Here is a 19,291-nt window from a genome sequence, read left to right on the forward strand (position 1 = left end):
GATCTGGGCCACTGTGTGTTTAGCATAGAAAGAACTAAACATAACCTGGGCTACGTTTGCCAGCATTTAAAAATGGCTATTGCCACATACGTTTTAAATATCTGAGCAATCCAGCTAATGAACTAGCTATCCAATGATGGACTGTACCTCTGAGAAATAGTTATGAATATTATTTTTTAGTTTCCTGCAAGTGGGGGGTGAGCGGGAAGTACATTACTTCCTGTACTTCTCCATACTAATTCAGACATGCGCGGATGGTCAAATATTCAGCAGCAGCTAATGACAAAGCTGAATGAGGGAGAGGCAAATACTGACATTAATGATAAGTTAGTAAGTAGGCAGCACCACTGCAGCTAGTTAGGTAGCAAGGCCAAGCTGTCGGTTCTACCTAGTTATGTATCAGACACAGCACAGCCAGCCTTCGCTATCCCATGCACATGGGGTGGAACCTGTTTCGTATCACTGAAAATGTGGATGAGGAGGCAGAGAGAGTCTTTCTATAATAGATCTCTTCACCTCAGCAGTGACTGACTAATGACTCGCAGCTATGAGGAATGTCTGATTCGGCCCAGGGTGACCCACATATCATTGCTCAGTCAAGGGGGGACTGAATCATTTTCCATGTGAACTAATTTACTGGAAAAAAAATATGTATGCAGTGGGCAGATGTCATTTGTCTCAAGGATGGGACTAGCGGGGATGTAGGGAGCTGGGCAAAGGTGAGATGTATGCAGGATCCAGAGCTAGCAAGCACAAGCCAGGACATTCACAAGTAGCATGCCAGATTCCTGCCACAAGCAATTTGTACACATATAGAGTATGTCTACACTACGAAATTAGGTCAATTTAATAGAAGTCGATTTTTTAGAAATCGATTTGATACAGTCGATTGTGTGTGTCCCCACTTAAGACCATTAAGACCATTAAGTAGCCGGAATGCATCCACAGTACAGACTCTAGTGTCGACTTTCGGAGTGTTGTACTGTGATAGCTATCCCACAGTTCCCCCAGTCTCCGCCGCCCACTGGAATTCTGGGTTGAGCTCCCTATGCCTGATGGGGCAAAAACATTGTTGCATGTCATTAGGGTACATGTCATTAGGCCCCCCCTCCCTCCGTCCCTCCGTGAAAACAATGGCAAAAAATCATTCCTCACCTTTTTTTCCTGGGTTACCCGTGCAGACGACATACACAGCCAGCATGGAGCCCGCTCAGCTCACTGTCACTGTACGTCTCCTGGGTGCTGCTGACAGACATGGTACTGCATTGCGGATGGCAGATGGTGCAATATGACTGCTAACTGTCATTGTTGTCCCGTGGGTGCTCCTGGCCAACCTCAGTTAGGTTGGTCGGGGGCGCCTGGACAGACATAGGTGCTCCTGACCGGCCTTGGTGGGGTCAGTTAGGGGCACCTGGACAAAAATGGGAATGACTCCAGGTCATTCTTTTTGAGTTTTGTCTAATGGAGATTCAGTCCTGCCTGGAATATCATGCCAGCTGGAGGCTTCTGCCTTAGGCTGCTCTCCCAGTCAGCACCACGCAGTCGCACCTACCCCAGCCTACCCCTTGCTCCTATGGCTCATGAAGCCGTACACAGGCACCCTGGACAGTAGTAAGAAGCTGTTCAACTATAGGCTGAGCAAGTGCAGAATGGTGGTAGAATGTGCCTTTGGACATTTAAAAGCTCACCAGTGCAGTTTACTGACTCAGTTAGATCTCAGTGACACCAATATTCCCATTGTTATTACCGCTTGCTGTGTGCTCCACAATTTCTGTGAGAGTAAGGGGGAGACATTTATAGCGGGGTGGGAGGTTGAGGCAAATCATCTGCCGCTGATTACGCGCAGCCAGACACCAGAGCAGTTAGAAGACCACAGCAGGGCGCGCTGTGTATCAGAGAAGCTTTGAAAACCAGTGTCATGACTGGCCAGGCTATGGTGTGAAAGTTCTGTTTGTTTCTCCTTGATGAAAACTCGCCCCCTTGGTTCACTCTACTTTCCTGTAAGCCAACACCTTCCCCTCCCCCCTTTGATCTCTGCTTGCAAAGGCAATAAAGTCATTGTTGTTTGAAATTCATGCATTCTTTATTAATTCGTCACACAAATGTGGGGATAATTGCCAAGGTAGCCCAGGAGAGGTGGGGGAAGAGGGAAGCACAGGGGTGGGGTAGTTGTAGGGGTACCCCCTACAATGGCATGCAACTCATTATAGAAGCGGCATGTCTGGGGCTCTGACCTGGAGTGGCCGTTTGCCTCTCTGGTTCTTTGGTAGGCTTGCCTGAGCTCCTTAAGTTTCAAGCGGCACTGCTGCGGGTCCCTGTTATAACCTCTGTTCTTCATGCCCTTGGAGATTTTTTCAAATATTCCAGCATTTCACCTTCTGGAACAGAGTTCGGATAGCACGGATTCGTCTCCCCTTACAGCGATCAGATGCAGTACCTCCCATTCGGTCCGTGCTGGAGCTCTTTTGCAGTTCTGGGACTCCATGGTCACCTGTGTTGATGAGCTCTGCATGGCCAAACAGGAAATGAAATTCAAAAGTTCGCAGGGCTTTTCCTGTCTACCTGGCCAGTGCATCTGAGTTGAGAGTGCTGTCCGGAGCAGTCACAATGGAGCACTCTGGGATAGCTCCCTGAGGCCAATACCATCGAATCATGTCCACTCTACCTCCAATTCGATCCAGCAGGGTTGATTTCAGTGCTAATCCCCTTGTCGGGGAGGAGTACAGAAATCGATTTTAAGAGCCCTTTAAGTTGACAAAAATGGCTTTGCCGTGTGGATGGGTGCAGGGTTAAAGCCATCTAACGCTGCTAAATTTGACCTAAACTCGTAGTGTAGACCAGGGCATAGAGTGCAGGCAGAATCCACAATCTATGCAAGCAGAATGAAGGACCTCTGATAGATGCAAGCCACATGCAGGCACCTAGACAGATACAGTTCTCTGACTATAAGCAACCTATGGGATACCTGACCCATCGGATCTGCATGCAGGGACCCCGATACATGCAGGCTGCATGAAGGATCTCGGATGCACACAATCTGCATGCTGTGCTGAAAAGCAGAATATAGATACCATCAGCAGGGACTTGGGCTGTGGATGTGGATTTCTGCAAGGACATTTTTGTGTTGAAATCAAGTGTCAGGAAATATCTTTGCCCAATAAGGGTGTGTGTCTTCCAATGAGTGTGTATTGTTGAGAAATGAAAGAGCACAAAGGGGAGGGACCACTTGCCGGAGGAATGGGAAGGGGATAAATGGAAGACCATGAAATTCTCAGCAAATGTATAGACCAAGGAAGGCCAAACTTACTGACCCTCCAAGCCGGTTACAATCATTTTCAGAAGTTTGAGATCTGCAAGACGCACACAATCTGCCCCATGGGGCTGCGCCTGCCAGGGTGCAGGGCTTCTTCCCTGATGCCCCCCCTCCGCAGGCCTAAATCCCCAAGACCCCTCTCCCTGCAAAGCTAACCCCACCAGCTAGCCGCAGAGCAGCCCCAAGCTTCCTACTCCACACCGCGTCTGATAGGTGGAGAACGGGAGGGGAGGGCCTCTGCAAGCAGCACTTTAACTGTAAAAAAGCTGCATGTGGCTCACGAACCACGGTTTGGCCATGCCTGATATAGACATTGTGACTGGGATTTTCAAAGGAAGCCAGAGGAGTCAGACACTCACATTGCATAGAATTGGGTTCCTAACTCATGGATGCTCGCCTACAACTGAGTGTATTATTCACAATAGGGAATGGATCCACTATCTTGTTCTCCTCGTGGAGTGTCCATGAGCTGGTTTTAAAGTTAACCAACCCTTGTTTTAATTGCCACATGTGCTGCGTGTGATTGGTCAAGTAAGTCACATGATATTGCTGTCTGTTCCCCAATTAGCTGAGCTCACAGGCACTGCTTGTGTAAATAGCTGCACATGCGAATCTGAAATTTGGTTTCCATAAATACAGCCAGGGGAGATTCTGAAATTTGCCTTCTGCGATTGCGCATGCCAGTAACATGTGACTGCATGAGTGTTCCTGAAAAAGGAATATAAAAGGGGCACCAGAGAGGCAGAGGTGAATATACTTAACAATGGAAGTGAATAGTAGTAGACATATTCCTATAGACTTTGCTATTTCCTAACAGAGCCAGGCTGTGTGGCCCTTCCTCGCATTGAGTTCAGAGGGTCTATTCATGGTATAAAGGACTGAATGCGAGTAAGGGTATCAAAGATTTAGAAAACCTGCCCTGTGAGGGAAGGTTCAAAAAACTGGGCATGTTTAGTCTTGAGAAAAGACGACTGAAGTGGGGTGGGGACCAGAGAGCAGTTTTCAAAGATGCTAAGGGCTGTTAGTGGCATGGGAACACTTTGAATACTGGGGGTGCTGGAAGCCAGCCCCCTTGCCTTACCCATGTCCGTCATCCATCCCCCCCGAGCCAGCAGGCTCGCAGACAGGGCGAGCAGGGCTGGCGGGCTGGGATGCAGGGTCCAGAGCATGGGGAGCTGCAGCAGAGCCCCGGTTAAAACCTGGGGGTGCTGAAGCACCCCCTGCACCCCTAGTTCCTGCACCTATGAGGGTTGTTGTAAAGAGGATGGTAATCGATTGTTCTCCATGTCCACTGGAGGTAGAACAAGCACTAAGGGGCTTAATCTGCAGCAAGAGAGATGTAGATTAGATATTTGGAAAAAGTTTCTAACTGTAGGAGTGGTGAAGTTCTGGAATGGGCATCCAAGGGAGGTTGTGGGATCCTCATCATAGGTGGTTTTTAAGAACAGGTTGGACAAACGTGTCAGGGATGGTCTAGGTTTACTTGGTCCTGCCTCAGCGCAGGAGGCTGGACTTGACCGCTCAAGGTCCCTCCCAGCACTACGTGTCTATGATTCTATGTTCACACCTGCAGAGCAAACAGAGTCACCCAGCATAGCCTTTCAGTGTCATGGCTCCAGCTCATGGACATCATGTCAGCCATCCTAACATGGCTCATACTAAAATGGTTTAAAGAGGGCTCATTATCACTTGCTTTGAACATGGCTCACCCAGCCAGCATCGACCAAGCATAACTCTCTTTTAAAAATACTCTGCCGTGGCAGACCTTGTATGAACCAAGGCGGCATCCATACTGGAAATCTTTGTACCCATTTCCCAGCAATTACTATTGGAGGCAAAGCCTAGGCACTTCCGATCATTATGTAATGACAGTGCACTTGAATCTGCAGCTGTCATGGCATTGTGCTGGAAATGCTAGAGGCCTGGGTTACACCCCTGGGAACATTGGTTTGCCAACCCACTAAAACCCTGATGCAGCAAAGCACTTAAGCAAGTGCTGGGTGGCGATATTATCTGGAACCAAGGCCATAGTGCTGTGAGAACAGTACATTTGTTCAGAAAAAGACCGTCCCACCTAGAGGTCTGAGTACAATGGGATCCCCACAAGCTTGCTAGCTCATCAGCGCTATAGAATGCGACCCCTCTTCCCCCTCCCACACACATTAAGGGCTTGTCTGACTGAAGTCAATGGAAGTTAGACTGTTGATGTCAGTGAGGCCAAGATTTGGCCCTAAATAGTCCCACTGGCAGCCTCCTGGCACAGTGCGATTGCAGTCACGTACCGGGCAGTGCTGAGGAATAGAGTGCTGCTGCCTGTTCTCCAAGGTCACCGAGGTGGTGGGAAAGAAAGAAAAGAGCAAGAGAAAAAAAAGTTGACTCAGAAACCACATGGAATTTGTTGCCTTTCCAGAATTCTGGGAAGAGAGAAAATAGCCACAGTTATTCCAGGCATGCCAGGATAATAGCAGGCTGTTTATTGTTTATATGCAAAGAATGTCAAGCAGCCAGTCCAAAGCAGGAAAGAGGGATGAGGAATTTGTCAGACTTGTTCAGACACACAAAGGCTTCTGCTTATCTAAGCAAAGTGCAGGGAAAATATCCTAGCTCTGCTCCACCTGCAAACTAGATAAGGGAGTTAACCCTCTCTCTGTGCTGCAAGCACACACCCACTTCAGTTCAGTTTATAAGGATTTTTTGGCATGACAGTGAGCGATGGTATGAAAGGAAGGTTGGCCTAGAGGGTAGAGTGCTAGCTTGAGGCTCAGGACACCTGGCTTCACTTCCCTGTTCTTCTATGGATGACTGTGTGTGACTGTGGGCAAGTCTATGGGCCTCAGTTCCTGCTCTGTGAAATGGGGCGAGTGGTACTACCCTGCCTCAGCACGGCACTGGGAGGATAAACAGGCTCCAAAGATTGTGAGGTGCTTAGATACCATGGTGACGGGGCCCAGAAAGTACCTCAAACAGGCATGCCAGCTAGATCCCTAAGGTATCTGTGAAAGGCGAGTTAGATTTGTCCTTGCTGGGGCTTCACAGTGCTTGGGGTTTGAGCCACTGTGTGCATTCCTCTGGATGTGTCGTGCAAGGTCACCTCTGCTGCCTTTCCCCAGCACCAGGCCTAGTTTGTCCTCATTGCTTTTTTATTAGATGGCTTTTAGGTGTCCTGCAAGCTTGGGGCGCCTCTCTCATGCATACACGTCAGACATCAGAGTAGGAAGTGCCTCTCTGTCACAGTTTCTCCTCTGTCACATACATACACATGCATGCTCCTATTTGCAGAGACAGCCAGTGGTTGGGTGGGTGGACTGAAGGTTGATGGGTTGGTGAACTCCAGTGACACGCCATTGGAAACAAGGTGCCAAGCTTTTAACAGTATAATTAGCCACTGGAACAAATTACTGAGAGATGTGGTGGATTCTCCATCACTTCAAGTTTTTCTATCAAGAGTGGATGTGTCCCTAAAAGACGTAATGCCTCCAGAAAATTGGTCTCCATGCAGGGAGAGATTCTTTGGCCTGTATTATGCAAGCAAGTAGCCTAGAGGACCAGAGTGGTTCCTTCTGGCCTTAAAATCTAAGAATGAATCTGGGAATCTATAAAATCTAGCTTACTATCTCCAGTCACAGGGGGAAAAGATCATTAGAAATTCAGACTAATATTGGAAAAAATGATTGAAGAGGAACACTGAAAGAAATGGAAGACAGAAGACACCAGGACGGATGTCACACAAAACAAAGAAAAGAAGACAGAGGGAGACAGCAGGCCAGACTAATCAAAGAAGAAATGCAAAGCTACATTTGTCTGTTTACTTATCTCCTTTCAAAGTGACATAAATAATTCTAGTGATAATTGCAGGACGTTGGACTTCTAGAGAAGCTGCTGTTTCATAACTTCCAAACTGCAGCGGCATCTCCAGTGTTGCCAGCTCCTCACAACCAGAGACATTATCAGGAATTTTACTAGAACTGTTTGGTACATTTTTAAAATAGCTAAACAATGAATAGCAGGAGAGTCATTTAGTGGAACACTAAGCAGGGAAATGGCAAGCTGGCCCAGAAAGGGGAAGAGAGGACAAGATAAAAGAAAGATTTTTTCTTCTCCTTAATATGCATCCCATTAATAATGTACTCCCTTCATGAACATTTAGTAACTTAATGGCCTGTTTAAATCTGTCCCACATTCTGTTCATACCATTGTCTCCAAGCTCATTCAGAAGTCCCCTTGGGTGTTCAGACAACCCAATTGCTTAATAGACTGAACATTCCAAACCTTCTATAAGAAATAATATCCACCCAGCTGTACAGAGCAAAGCTGCCTTGCCATCAATGACTTCTTGGGACAGTCTATGATTCCCTCTGCTCTGCTAGTCTTTGGCTCTCAGATACAGCAAGGTAAGCCCCACAGGCCATGCTTATCCCTGGTATAAATGCACTGAAGGCAATGGAGCTTGGCCCTGGGTTATTAAGGGCCAGACTTCCAAAAGAGCTCAGCATGAACACTTTGGAAAATCCAGGCTTTCTTGAGGTGCCTACATGGGACCTGGCCTCTTTTGAACATTTGGTTTTAAGAACTTTTTCATCTCTGCGTCTCTCCATGCATTCAAGAAAATAAAATACATTCAAAACCCTGTGCCTATCTTTGGTTCTTACTTTTCTCTTACCCTCAGGGGCATAAATGCCACTAAGATCTTCTTCTTACACACAACAAATCTATATTGGGGCCAGTCCTCAGCTTCAGCAGGACTTCTGCCTGAGTAAGGGACAGAGAAAAGACTTCAGTATTGGACCTTTATTTTTCAGCTTACATTACATCAATGCCTCAATAGAAGACCACCTGGAGAAAATTGATTGTCTTTAGCAGAGGAAACCAAGGAGACAGCTCGGGTTCTCTCCCAGATGAGTCATGGATCTTGAGGAGAGTGAGGTGGTTAATTAAATGAATTCACGGTCCTGGGGAATGGGGGTGGAGGGGACAAGGGCTCTCCCAAGAATAGGTATTCTTTGTAGAGGGTTTTGGAGTCTTGGACGGAGTGGAAATTCTCTTTGTGTCTTGAACTGAGATGTGGAGATGCTCTCAGGGGAGGGTTCTTCATGTATAACATTGGGAGGAAGCTGCTTTTGTGGGGAGATTGCAGCATTGCTAACTTGGGAGGAGGGGGTCTGCTCTTGCTTGGGGACTCAGTAACTCTCACTGGGGAGGGAATGTTCCTGGGCAGGGGGAAAGGATTGGGCCCCTACAGACATCTTCCATCTGGAACTTACATGCCAAAGTCATAGGTGCATTAGAAGTACCTTGGCTACATCCTGCTGTCTCCAGTGGATGGGTAGGGCCAGCCAGCTCCCACTTTCTCAAATGCTTTGCTGCCACTGAGCCTGGCTGAGCAGCTCACCCCAGGAGTGTCTCAGCTGTGTTGATTCATGTACATTACATCCAATGGGCCAAATTAAGGCAGGCCTGCTGGGGGTTCATCAACGAGATCCTCTTCTGCGCCAGCGCTCCCACGTAGCAGGCAGCCATGAATTAGCTGCAAGAGCTGGGAGCACAGAGAAGGGAGGGTCACCGACCCAGAGCTTGCTGGGCCACACTGCTGGAAGCGCCAAAGTCACAAGACTGATCATCACTGAAATCCAGCTCCCCCTGCCGGCATTACATCTCAGGCATAAGGGCTCCCTGCACACTGCTCCAGCAGCCAGGTCTCTCCCCCACCCCGCTCCTCTCCCACAGGGCTCCACTGGCTCCTGTGGCCACTATTCGGCTCTAAATGTTGTTTGGCGTGTTTGGCCATCTGAGCAACCTGACTTGCTGAGCCACCAATAATTTCCCAGTGAGCTCACTACTGATGGTATGAACTGAATGTTGTCAAGTGGATCCAAATAATAACCACCCATCGGGGTGTTACCCAACCAGAGAAAATTGCCTGTCTCAAACTCATAGTAGGGAAAGGGTGTCAGGCTGGTAGCCTCTTGCTCAAGTGAGAGGATTTCTAAAGAGCCCGGCATAATACATGGAGTGCTACTGGGGTGTGTCGGCTGTCTGAGCTGGTAGGAAAGTTACTGACTCACCTGTCAGATGCAGCTCAGCTTCAGAAAATTCCCAGCGAGGTCACTCCTCTTGCCAGGCAGGAAACGCTCGAGACCAATGCAATACATTTATAAATGAAAATAGATAAGCTGGATGAGTAAGTGATGCAATACAAATAAGGTCACGCTCAGCAACCATGGGGCCATGGCAAGGAGAGTATCATTGGTTCCTGCCAGCCCCCCGGACAGCAAGTTGGTACTGGAGACACTGATCAGACAGCGGCAACAATCAGCTGGAAGTGGGAGAAAGGAGACTGGCTTGCCAGTAAGCTTCCTGCAAAGGCAGCCTAGGGCAGGACTGAATCAGCTGGAAGCTAGCAGACATCACCCTCAGCCCCAGGACTTGTGGGAACCTCCCATTGTTCCTGAGCCCCACATGGAGAATGACATGTACACAGATGAGATGCTTGACAACGTGCTAACAGAAGATTAGGTGGACACATCTGCGACCTGCCCTGAGTGAGAGAGACAAGCCTGATATGGGTCATTATATTGCACAGGCACTTGCCATTCTGCACATGGCCAATAGCAGACACCTATAGATTCCAGTCAGGGTCGTCTCCTTCAGAGCCACTCCCTAGGCTACTCTAGGCTGTCCTGGGGATCTGTATATGCCCATCTTCTTGAGAAATGGGGACCAGAGTCCCGGATTTCCCTGGGAACTTTTGACCACAAGGTGTATCCCATGCACTAGCAATGTGTTTTGCCTGTGGGGGAGGGGTCTGACTGTTGCATTGTTCCCAAGTGCTCACATGCACACACAGCCCTGGAGTGGTGGTGTACTCTCAGAGGCAGGACCAGCTTCCTGGGGAGTCAAAACCAGTGGCAGAATGTAGTGTCAAGTTGTAAGGAGCATTCACGAAGCAAACTGACTCTTGTTTGATTGCTATAAAATGCTCTTACTCAGGGTCAGTGCAAGGAAGGTTCACGCCCTAGGTGAAACTTCCACCTTGCGCCCTCCCCTGTCCCTGAGCCCTGCAGCAGCTCCCTGCCCCCCCTGCCGTGAGGTACTACCCCACATGGCAGCTCCCTCTCTCTGCCCTGAGGAATCCCCCTGCAGCAGTTCCCCCCCCCCCGGGGAGCCATGTGGCAGCTTCCCACTCCAGCTCACCTCTGCTCCACCCCCTCCCCGAGCCCTGCGGCAGCTCCCCACCCTCCCCTCTGCCCTGAGGCACCCCCCTGTGGCAGCTCCCTCCCCCCAGCCCAGGGAGCCATGCAGCAGCTCCCCGCCCCAACTCACTCCTGCTCTGCCTCCTCCCTGAGCACGCCATCACTGTTTCACTTCTCCCGCCTTCCAGGCTTGCAGCACCTAAGCTGATTGGTGCTGCAAGCCTGTGAGGTGGGAGAAGAGAAACAGCCACAGCATGCTCAGGGAGGAGGCAGAGCAGGGATGAGCTGGGGCGGGGAGTTCCCCTGTGTGCCACCCCCCCCTTACTTGCTGCAGGTGGCCCTCCCCACGCCCCCTGCCCCAGCTCCCTCCCCCTAAATGCCAGCGGCGACTGGGGCTGCCGAAGATCCGGCCACCATGGTCTCCGCCGAAGAAACTGCCGCCCCCCAAATCCTAGTGCCCTAGGCGACCGCGTAGGTCGCCTAATAGGTTGCACCAGCCCTGGTCTTACTCATAACACAGGGGGAGAAAATGAAGGCCTGGAGCTCAGACCTTGGGATAGACACAGTGAATCTGTTCCCTGGGAGGAAGACGGGCGGAATAGTGGAGAGAGTGACCATGTCATAACTAGAACAGGAGTACTTGTGGCACCTTAGAGACTAACAAATTTGTTTGAGTATAAGCTTTCATGGGCTACAGCCCACTTCATCGGATGCATAGAATGGAATATATAGTACATTGACCAAACCGGACAGTCACTATGCAAAAGAATAAATGAATAAATGGACACAAATCTGACATCAGGAATCGTAACATTCAAAAACCAGTAGGAGAACACTTCAACTTCTCTGGTCACTCAGTAACACACTTAAAGGTGGCAATTTGGTAACAGAAAAGCTTCAAAAAATGGACTCCAGTGAGAAACTGCTGAACCTGAATTTATATACAACTAGATACCATTAATTTAGGCTTGAATAGAGACTGGGGATGGCTGAGTCATTACATGGATTGAATCTATTTCCCCATGTTAAGTATCCTCACACCTCTTGCCAACTGTCTGAAATGGACCATCTTGATTATCACTACAAAAGTTGTTTTTCTCCTGCTGATTATAGCTCATCTTAATTAATTAGCCTCTTAGAGTTGATATGGCTACTTGCACCTTTTCATGTTCTGTATGTATATATATATCTCCTTACTATATGTTCCATTCTATGCATCTGAAGAAGTGAGCTGTAGCCCACGAAAGCTTATGCTCAGATAAATTTGTTAGTCTCTAAGGTGCCACAAGTTCTCCTGTTCTTTATGCGAATACAGACTAACACGGCTGCTACTCTGAAATATGTCACAACTGCTGCTCCAGATGCTTCAGTCTGGAATATGTCCTCTCACTTAGCATACACTCCCCCCAGCCCCAGGAATAAGACAACAGGCCAGGGGGCGGGGGAGCCCAAAACAATGGCTCTGAGCCCACTGAAAATGGAAATCTGGATTTTTCTTGCCTGATCATCTGTATGTCACACCTGATTCCATCATTCCGAAAGAACTGACACAGATTAAAGAGCATGTACACGAGCTATGATTAGTAGGATTTGTCTGTTGTATTAGGTAGTAGGTTATAAGTCATCAGAAGTCAGGGAAAAGAGATAGGCTTGATATGGGATTTAAATAGAAGGGCAGGCAAATAGGTAAAGTGTGGCAATCAGGGCATTCCAGATGATGAGGAAAGCGTGGGAGAAAGACATACCACCCGGATATGGAAGATCAGGGAACATTAACAGCATGTCATAGAGCTGCATTTGACTTGCTGCAAAAAATCATCATCATCATCATCATAAAAACACTTTTTTTTTCATTTTCATCTATTTGTTTTCTGCAGAATTTCAGATTTTCAAAAAAGACCATGCAGAAAGGCAGCTTCACCTCTGTAGAAGAGTTGGAAGTGGGACAAGACATGATCAAGGAATTGTTTTGACGGAAGTGGTTCAAGGATGTGAAGGAAAACAAGAACCAGATTTGTAGAAATGAGATGGTATAGAAACACAAGAAAAAAGTGAGGAAGGGAGAGAAAGAGGAAACACAAAACTGACAAGAATGAGCTGCAAAGTATTCAAACAGCTAAGCAAAAAGAGAAAGGGAAAGAATAAGGAAATGGGAGAGAGAGAGAGAACACAACTCTGAACACTCTGAGGCTTGATTGTGGTGTAAGTCAGTTCTGCTGATTTTAACTGAGTGATGCCAACTTTCACCATTGGGGACTTGGCTCATTGATTCCAACGGAGCTAGACCAGTTTACACCAGCTGGGAATCTGGTCCCCAACCTCTATGCCAACTAACTTCCCCTCTATTTGTAAGCCCTTAGCTCTTACGCTTCCTGAGATGCTGGTGCAAACCTTGACTCCTGTCTATAATGAGAGGTGCTGTCAGAAAAGAGAGGAAGCTCTCAGTCTGTTGAGTCAGTGCTGGGGAATGCAGGCCAAATAAACAGAGAATGCTCTTGACAGCTGAAGAGGAGAAATTGCAACAGAGCTATTAAACTAAACTTTTGAAGGCAAGTGAAATACAACTTGACAGAGAATGGCCACCAAAATGCCAATGCAATAGTCACTTCAAGAAGAAGTAGAAGGTTCCTCAATATCATTCTTCATATTCTGATAGCTCTAGAGGCCCCAGCTGAGTTCAGGGCCCCATACAAATGACAGCTCCTCTCCTGGAGAGCTTACAGTCTAAATGGACAAAGAATTGTCTCCATTTTACAGACAGGGAACGGAGGCCCAGGGAGATTAAGTGAATCTCCCAGACCCTCACAGTGAGACTGTGGCAGGACCAGGAACCAAGCCCCGATCTCCTGAGTCCTTTCCATCACATTGAAACTCCACTCACTGGTCTTTTCTATCATGATAGACAGTGCTCTTGAATCACAATGTGAGACTCTTGACCCAAATGACACTGAACACCTGAACCCAGATGGACTCCAATTGAAAGAGAGGGGCATGTGTGGGGGTCCCATCCAAAGGCAAGGGGCTCCAGTGAGACAGACTGAGTGCGAAAGAGAAGACCAGTGCAGAAATAAAGCAGAGATTGTGGAGGAAAATTCCATGACCTTGAAACAAATGACGGAATAAAAGATAAAGACCAACTGGTCACTCTCCAAAGATGCCCTCTGAGAAAGGGGATGTTGGCCCTTTCTAGTTCTCTTTCCCTCCCTGCTGCCTTTCAGCCTTGCTGCCGAGGCAGCCTTATCAATAAAGCATGAAAAGCATTTCTCACCTGAGGAATCTTCCTCCTGGAGAGATTAGCCAGCCTAGTTCCCCTCTGGACAGAAGGAACTGCAGCCATCTCTGGAATGCAAGACTGCCTCTCCCTTCTTGGCACCGGGTGGCTGAAATTCCTGCTGTCTCTCTGATGCATGGACTGGAGCACATTGCACACCATGCTGGTGCCTTCCAGTTGCACATCCTTCATCCGCCTGGCATTGTCTGGTGAAAGGGGTTGGTGCAGCATATCTTGGGTGTGTAATGATACCGTACATGAGGGATGGGAGAGGTCAGTGTGCAGGCCAGTGGATCTTGACACAAGCCATCTGAGGTCAGTAGATGAGAGTCCATCATACGGTTTCCTGAGACTGTGCCAAGCGAAATGTGTTTGCTGTGAAGTCTGTGTTGGTATCAAACAGGGAGAGCAGAATCCCCCAGTCCCCTGAGTCCTAAGGAATATTAATAGCTAATACGAATACTATCCAGACAGTGGGAAATACTGCCCATTACTGTGGTATCTGGACGCCTTTTTCTTAAATATGTACTTTTCTCCTGGGACAGCCACAGCCTAATGCCAGCTGGGGTTTGGGGCCTCTAACTTTTCTTGCCATGGGAGATTCATAGAGTTTAAGGGATCATTAGCTCATCCAGTCTGACCTCTTGTCTAGCACAGGCCATCACATTTCACTCAGTTACTCCTGCATTAGCTCTATCACATCTGCTTGGCTAAAGCATCTCTTTCAGAAAGGCCTCCAATCTTGGTCAGAAGCCACTAAGATATGGAGAATCCACTACTTCCCTTGGTAGCTTCTTCTACTGGTTACTCACCCTCACTGTTTAAAAATATGTGCCTTGCTTCTGAATGTGTCTGGCTTTAACTTCTAGCCACTGGGTCTGGGTCTGGATCTGGGTCTGTCTTTCTCTGCTAGAGTACAGAACCCTTTGCCACCTGGAATTTTCTCTCAGTGAAGGTACGTCAGGAGGTGATTTGATTACAGGGTGGATCTTTTTGGTAAGCTGAATAGATTGAGCTTGTTAAGTGTCTCATTGCAAGGCATCTTTTCAAGCCCTTGACTCCTTTTGGTGAATTGTCACAGCTTGCCAGGAGCAAAGGGTTATGTCCTGGCTCATCCTGTAACTGTTAATTGAAAGTCAGCCCCAAAAATGGCCTTTAACTCCACAACAAACAGGCAGTTTGTTCCTTACTTTAACTGAAGGTGCAGTCAGTTTGTCAAGCCCAGGCTGAGGAGTATTGGTCAAGAACAGAGAGCTCCTCCCCTAGTCCAGCTTCTCCAGCAGTCATCCTCAGAAGAAGCAAGTAAGCCCTCTTATCCCACCTGATGGGTCCTGATTGGCTACTGCCTCCTCCAGGCCTTTTTAGCCACTGAGAGACCAAGTCTTGTTTGTTCAGCCAGTGCCAGAACCAGAACCAGAGTGGCCTCTCTAGGCTGTTCTCAGATGACTAAACTCCCTGCCCCTCTTTGCCAGGTAATACTTTTTCTTCGAATGAGTGTGTCAGGGTGGTAATGCTTCCAGCAAGGGCAGAGAAGGCCAGTTAAATCCTATCACGTGACTTTTCTGTACACTCTCTCCAGGCTAGGCTTGACCCCTGCAATAATGTGGGGAGGATACCCCGAAGGTTCATGGACGGTTGGATTCCTGGGAAATTAAAAGAGAAAATGGTTCAATGTGCTTAGTAGTAGGTAACTGGGGTAACAATAAAACGAGGAATCCTGGAACCTCTCTGAACATATCCAGAATCAAACCTTTTCATTATATCCACAACATCTGAGAGCCAAGTGTATGACGTTACCATGACCCCAGTACTCTGCTCCCAGAGTTCAACTGTGTCAGAGTGGTCCAGAGAGGAGGAATGGCCAGTCTCCTCACTGACAATGGATGCCAGCTTTCCTCAGTAGATTTCATCAGCCAAAGGGCTGGTGGGTCAAACTCCAGAATCTCACTGAGCAGCATTGGCTGGACTCCTCATTTGTCCTCTCCAGAAATGGGTCTGTATCTACAGATGTTGAACTCTTGTTCTGAAACCAAGTAACTACTCACAGAGAGGAAATACTTGACTCTCTTACTGATGGCAGATGCATAGATGGTGAGGCCAGATGGGAGTATTATGATCATCTAGTCCAGGAGTAGGCAACCTATGGCATGCGTGCCAAAGACGACACAGGAGCTGATTTTTAGTGGCACTCACACTGCCCGGGTCCTGGCTGCTGGTCCGGGGGGCTCTGCATTTTAATTTAATTTTAAATGAAGCTTCTTAAACATTTTAAAAACCTTATTTACTTTACATACAACAATAGTTTAGTTATATATTAGAGACTTATAGAAAGAGACCTTCTAAAAAGGTTACAATGTATTACTGGCACGTGAAACCTTAAATTAATTAGAGTGAATAAATGAAGACGCTGCAAAGCGCTTCTGAAAGGTTGCCAACCCCTGATCTAGTCTGACCTGCTGTGTGACACGAGCCGTAGACATCTCTCAGGGATTCCTACCCATCCTCCCCTGCTATGTAAGTGACAGTGTCTAGCCCCAAAGCTTGTGTCTGAGCTGCAGCATATCATCCCATCTCTGCTGAGTTCTGGATTTATGGCTGCCTGACAAAGGGCATGCTGACACTCCAGCCGGAGAGCGGATTCCACAAGCCAATTCTGCCCAACGCTTTTGGACACTTGGTGAAATTTTGAAAGCTTGAAAACCTGCATGGAATGAAGGGCTGAAAAACGGGGTGTGAAATTTCACTTCCACTTGTTTGTTAATCTACCTAGCGTTTGGCGCACAGAGTGGCATTCAGCCTGATTGGCGCACCCCTCCTTCACCACTCGGGGGAGCTGTCTCCAGCACAGGGTGAAGCCAGACACTGGGGTAAACAACAAATCTTTGTACCATGAAACTGACAAGCAGACGAGACTGAACTAACTGCAGAAAAGGGGGCAAAGAGCAGCTGTATTCTCTCCTCTAAGCCAGGTCCCAGAGCCTGGCAACTTGCTGGGAAATGGCTTGCAGCAGTGACTGGGCATATGTGTAGGAAGAGTTGCTGCTGGGACTACAAATCAATAAGCTGCTAGTATGTGAGAGGAGTAGTATGCCCGGAATGCAACAAAACCCTTCCCAGGCAGTGGCCTGGAGTTTATGAGCTGGGCGGGGAGAAGCAGGCCGGCTGCCGTGTCCACTGCCAGGCATGCACCAGACTGCGTGCATACCGGCTGCCCTCAGCTACCCCTGTGCCGGGCGCAGTGCACTGCTGTTTTATTAATCCAGGGTGGATGGCTTTGGGATTGAGGCCAGATTCTCAGAGGTATTTAGGCACCTAACTGCCATGGATTGGGAGGATCTGGGCTTCAGTTCTTCTTGCCCTTGGGAACACATTGTTCTCCCTCTGAGAGCTGAGCAGCTAACCTCCCTGCCCCACCCCTAAAGCTGCTACACCACCTGCTGTGCTGAAGAAAGGCAGCGGGGCTCTGGCTGGCCATCACACTGCACCTGTATACAGACTGAGGTACAATCCCTGACTTACTCAAGGCACTGGCAAAATTTCCATTGGTTTCAGCAGGGTCAGAATTTTACCCCAGAACTGTAAAACCTAGGTGTGTTAAATGCTGTGCGGGAGGGAGGCTGCTATCTTCACAGTAGCCCAGAACAGAGCACTCTACTCGCAGCAGCTAGTGTATTTCAGTGTAGTTGTTTTGGGAACCCCGGGAGAGCGTGAAGGTACAGCCGCAACAGGCTGTGGAGTTGCCTAGAGCAGCCTCTCATTGCATTTGATCAATTGCTTTTTTGCTTCATAATAAATTCATGTGTTTCAATGCCTAGAATATATTGATGAAGTTTACTGTTCAGGTGTCATGCAGACCCAGTTTGAGGCACCTTGACCCAGTTTTATTGAACGATTTCAAAACCCACTTGGCTACTGGAGGACAAGAGCTGAAAAGAAATACAGAGTAATGTGGCTATTACCATCAAAATGGCAGGGGAGTAAGGCAGCCCAAAGGTGAGGACATGGTCTCCACCACACCCACCTAAGTTGCCAGTTTAGGCAATGTTTTCTCAGCCGAGTACGAACAATAATATAATTATTAGTACTCTGATATCTTGCTTTTTGTCCATAGATCTCAAAGCACTTTAGTAAGGCAATACACATCATTATCACCATTTTACACATGGGGAAACTGAGACACCCAGCAATCAAGTGATGCAGCTGGGAGCAGAAGCCAGGTATCTTGAGTCCCCATCACAATTCATGAAGCATGAGGAAAACACTTTATCATCATTTATGTTACAGTAGCACCTTCAACTGAGGTCAGGGCCCCATTTTGTTAGGCACTGTACAAGCATGTTGTGAGAGTCCTTGCTCTAAAGAGCAAGACAAAGGAAGGGTGGTAAGGGAACAGACTTGCCCAAGGACACCTCACAGATCAGTAGCAGAGCCAAGAGTAGAACACAAGTTTATAGTTACTTAGTCCAGCACTCTAACTGCTTGGCCACACTGCCTCTCAAATCCATCTCCTGCTATAGCACATAACCCCCTCCCTTGACTTATCATCATCAGAGATGGGACTGTACCACTATGAATGTGGCCATCTCCCAGCCCCCTTCCCATCTGAGACTGATTGGTGAGCTCCCTCCCTGTAGGCACCCATCTTCACCTCTAGGGAACCCCTTTGTGCCTGGACATAGCATTGCAGGCGACTTCGCTTCTTGCTCCACCTTGGCCAATACCTTAACCCTGCAATGGCAAGTCCCAGCTGGCATCCTCTCCAGCTCGACCTCCGGCCAAGTCACTCCACACTTCAGGCCCCTGATGGGGTGACAAAAGGCACAACTGAAAGTCCAAATCGAATGTTCCACTCTGCCTTGACTGATATCCTTTGCTTCCTGGCCACTATAGATCTTCACTCAGCTTGCTTCTTCCTCAGCAGGATTCCCTTACTGCTTCCCTTCACCACAGACTCCAGTTGCTTGCCTCTGGAGAGCTCCCTGCTCCTTGTAGACCCTGGCTCAGGGCTCCCACAGGCATTTACTGTGTTCCCTGTGGGTGACTTAGTCCCTGGAAAAATCATGGAGCAGGTCCTCAAGGAATCCATTTGGAAGCACTTGGAGGAGAGGAAGGTAATCAGGAATAGTCAACATGGATTCACAAAGGGCAAGTCATGCCTAATCAACCTAATTGCCTTCTATGATGAGATAATTGGCTCTGTGGATATCGGGAAAGCGGTGGACATGATATAGCTTGACTTTAGCAAAGCTTTTGATACGGTCTCCCACAGCATTCTTGCCAGCAAGTTAAGAAGTATGGATTAGATGAAAGGCCTATAAGGTGGATAGAAAGCTGGCTAGATCATCGGACATAACAGGTAGTGATCAACAGCTCCATGTCTAGTTGGGAGCCAGTATCAAGCAGAATGCCCTGGGGTCTGTCCTGTGGGCAGTTTTGTTCAACATCTTCATTAATGATCTGGATGATAGGATAGATTGCACCCTCAGCAAGTTTGCATATGACACTAAGCTTGGAGGA

General features: G+C 48.1%; 1 long non-coding RNA gene across 1 annotated transcript; it reads right to left on the reverse strand.

The window, feature by feature from the left end:
- Positions 1 to 2,259: 2,259 nt before the first annotated feature.
- Positions 2,260 to 10,319, reverse strand: LOC127057108 (uncharacterized). Its single transcript, XR_007776015.1, has 4 exons — positions 9,376 to 10,319; positions 8,605 to 8,846; positions 7,974 to 8,062; positions 2,260 to 2,506 (listed from the first exon to the last, which is right to left on the reverse strand). It is a non-coding gene; the product is annotated as an uncharacterized LOC127057108 (long non-coding RNA).
- Between the last annotated feature and the right edge of the window lie 8,972 nt (positions 10,320 to 19,291).

Source organism: Gopherus flavomarginatus, chromosome 8 (genome assembly GCF_025201925.1).
Source record: "Gopherus flavomarginatus isolate rGopFla2 chromosome 8, rGopFla2.mat.asm, whole genome shotgun sequence".
Taxonomy (NCBI): domain Eukaryota; kingdom Metazoa; phylum Chordata; order Testudines; family Testudinidae; genus Gopherus; species Gopherus flavomarginatus.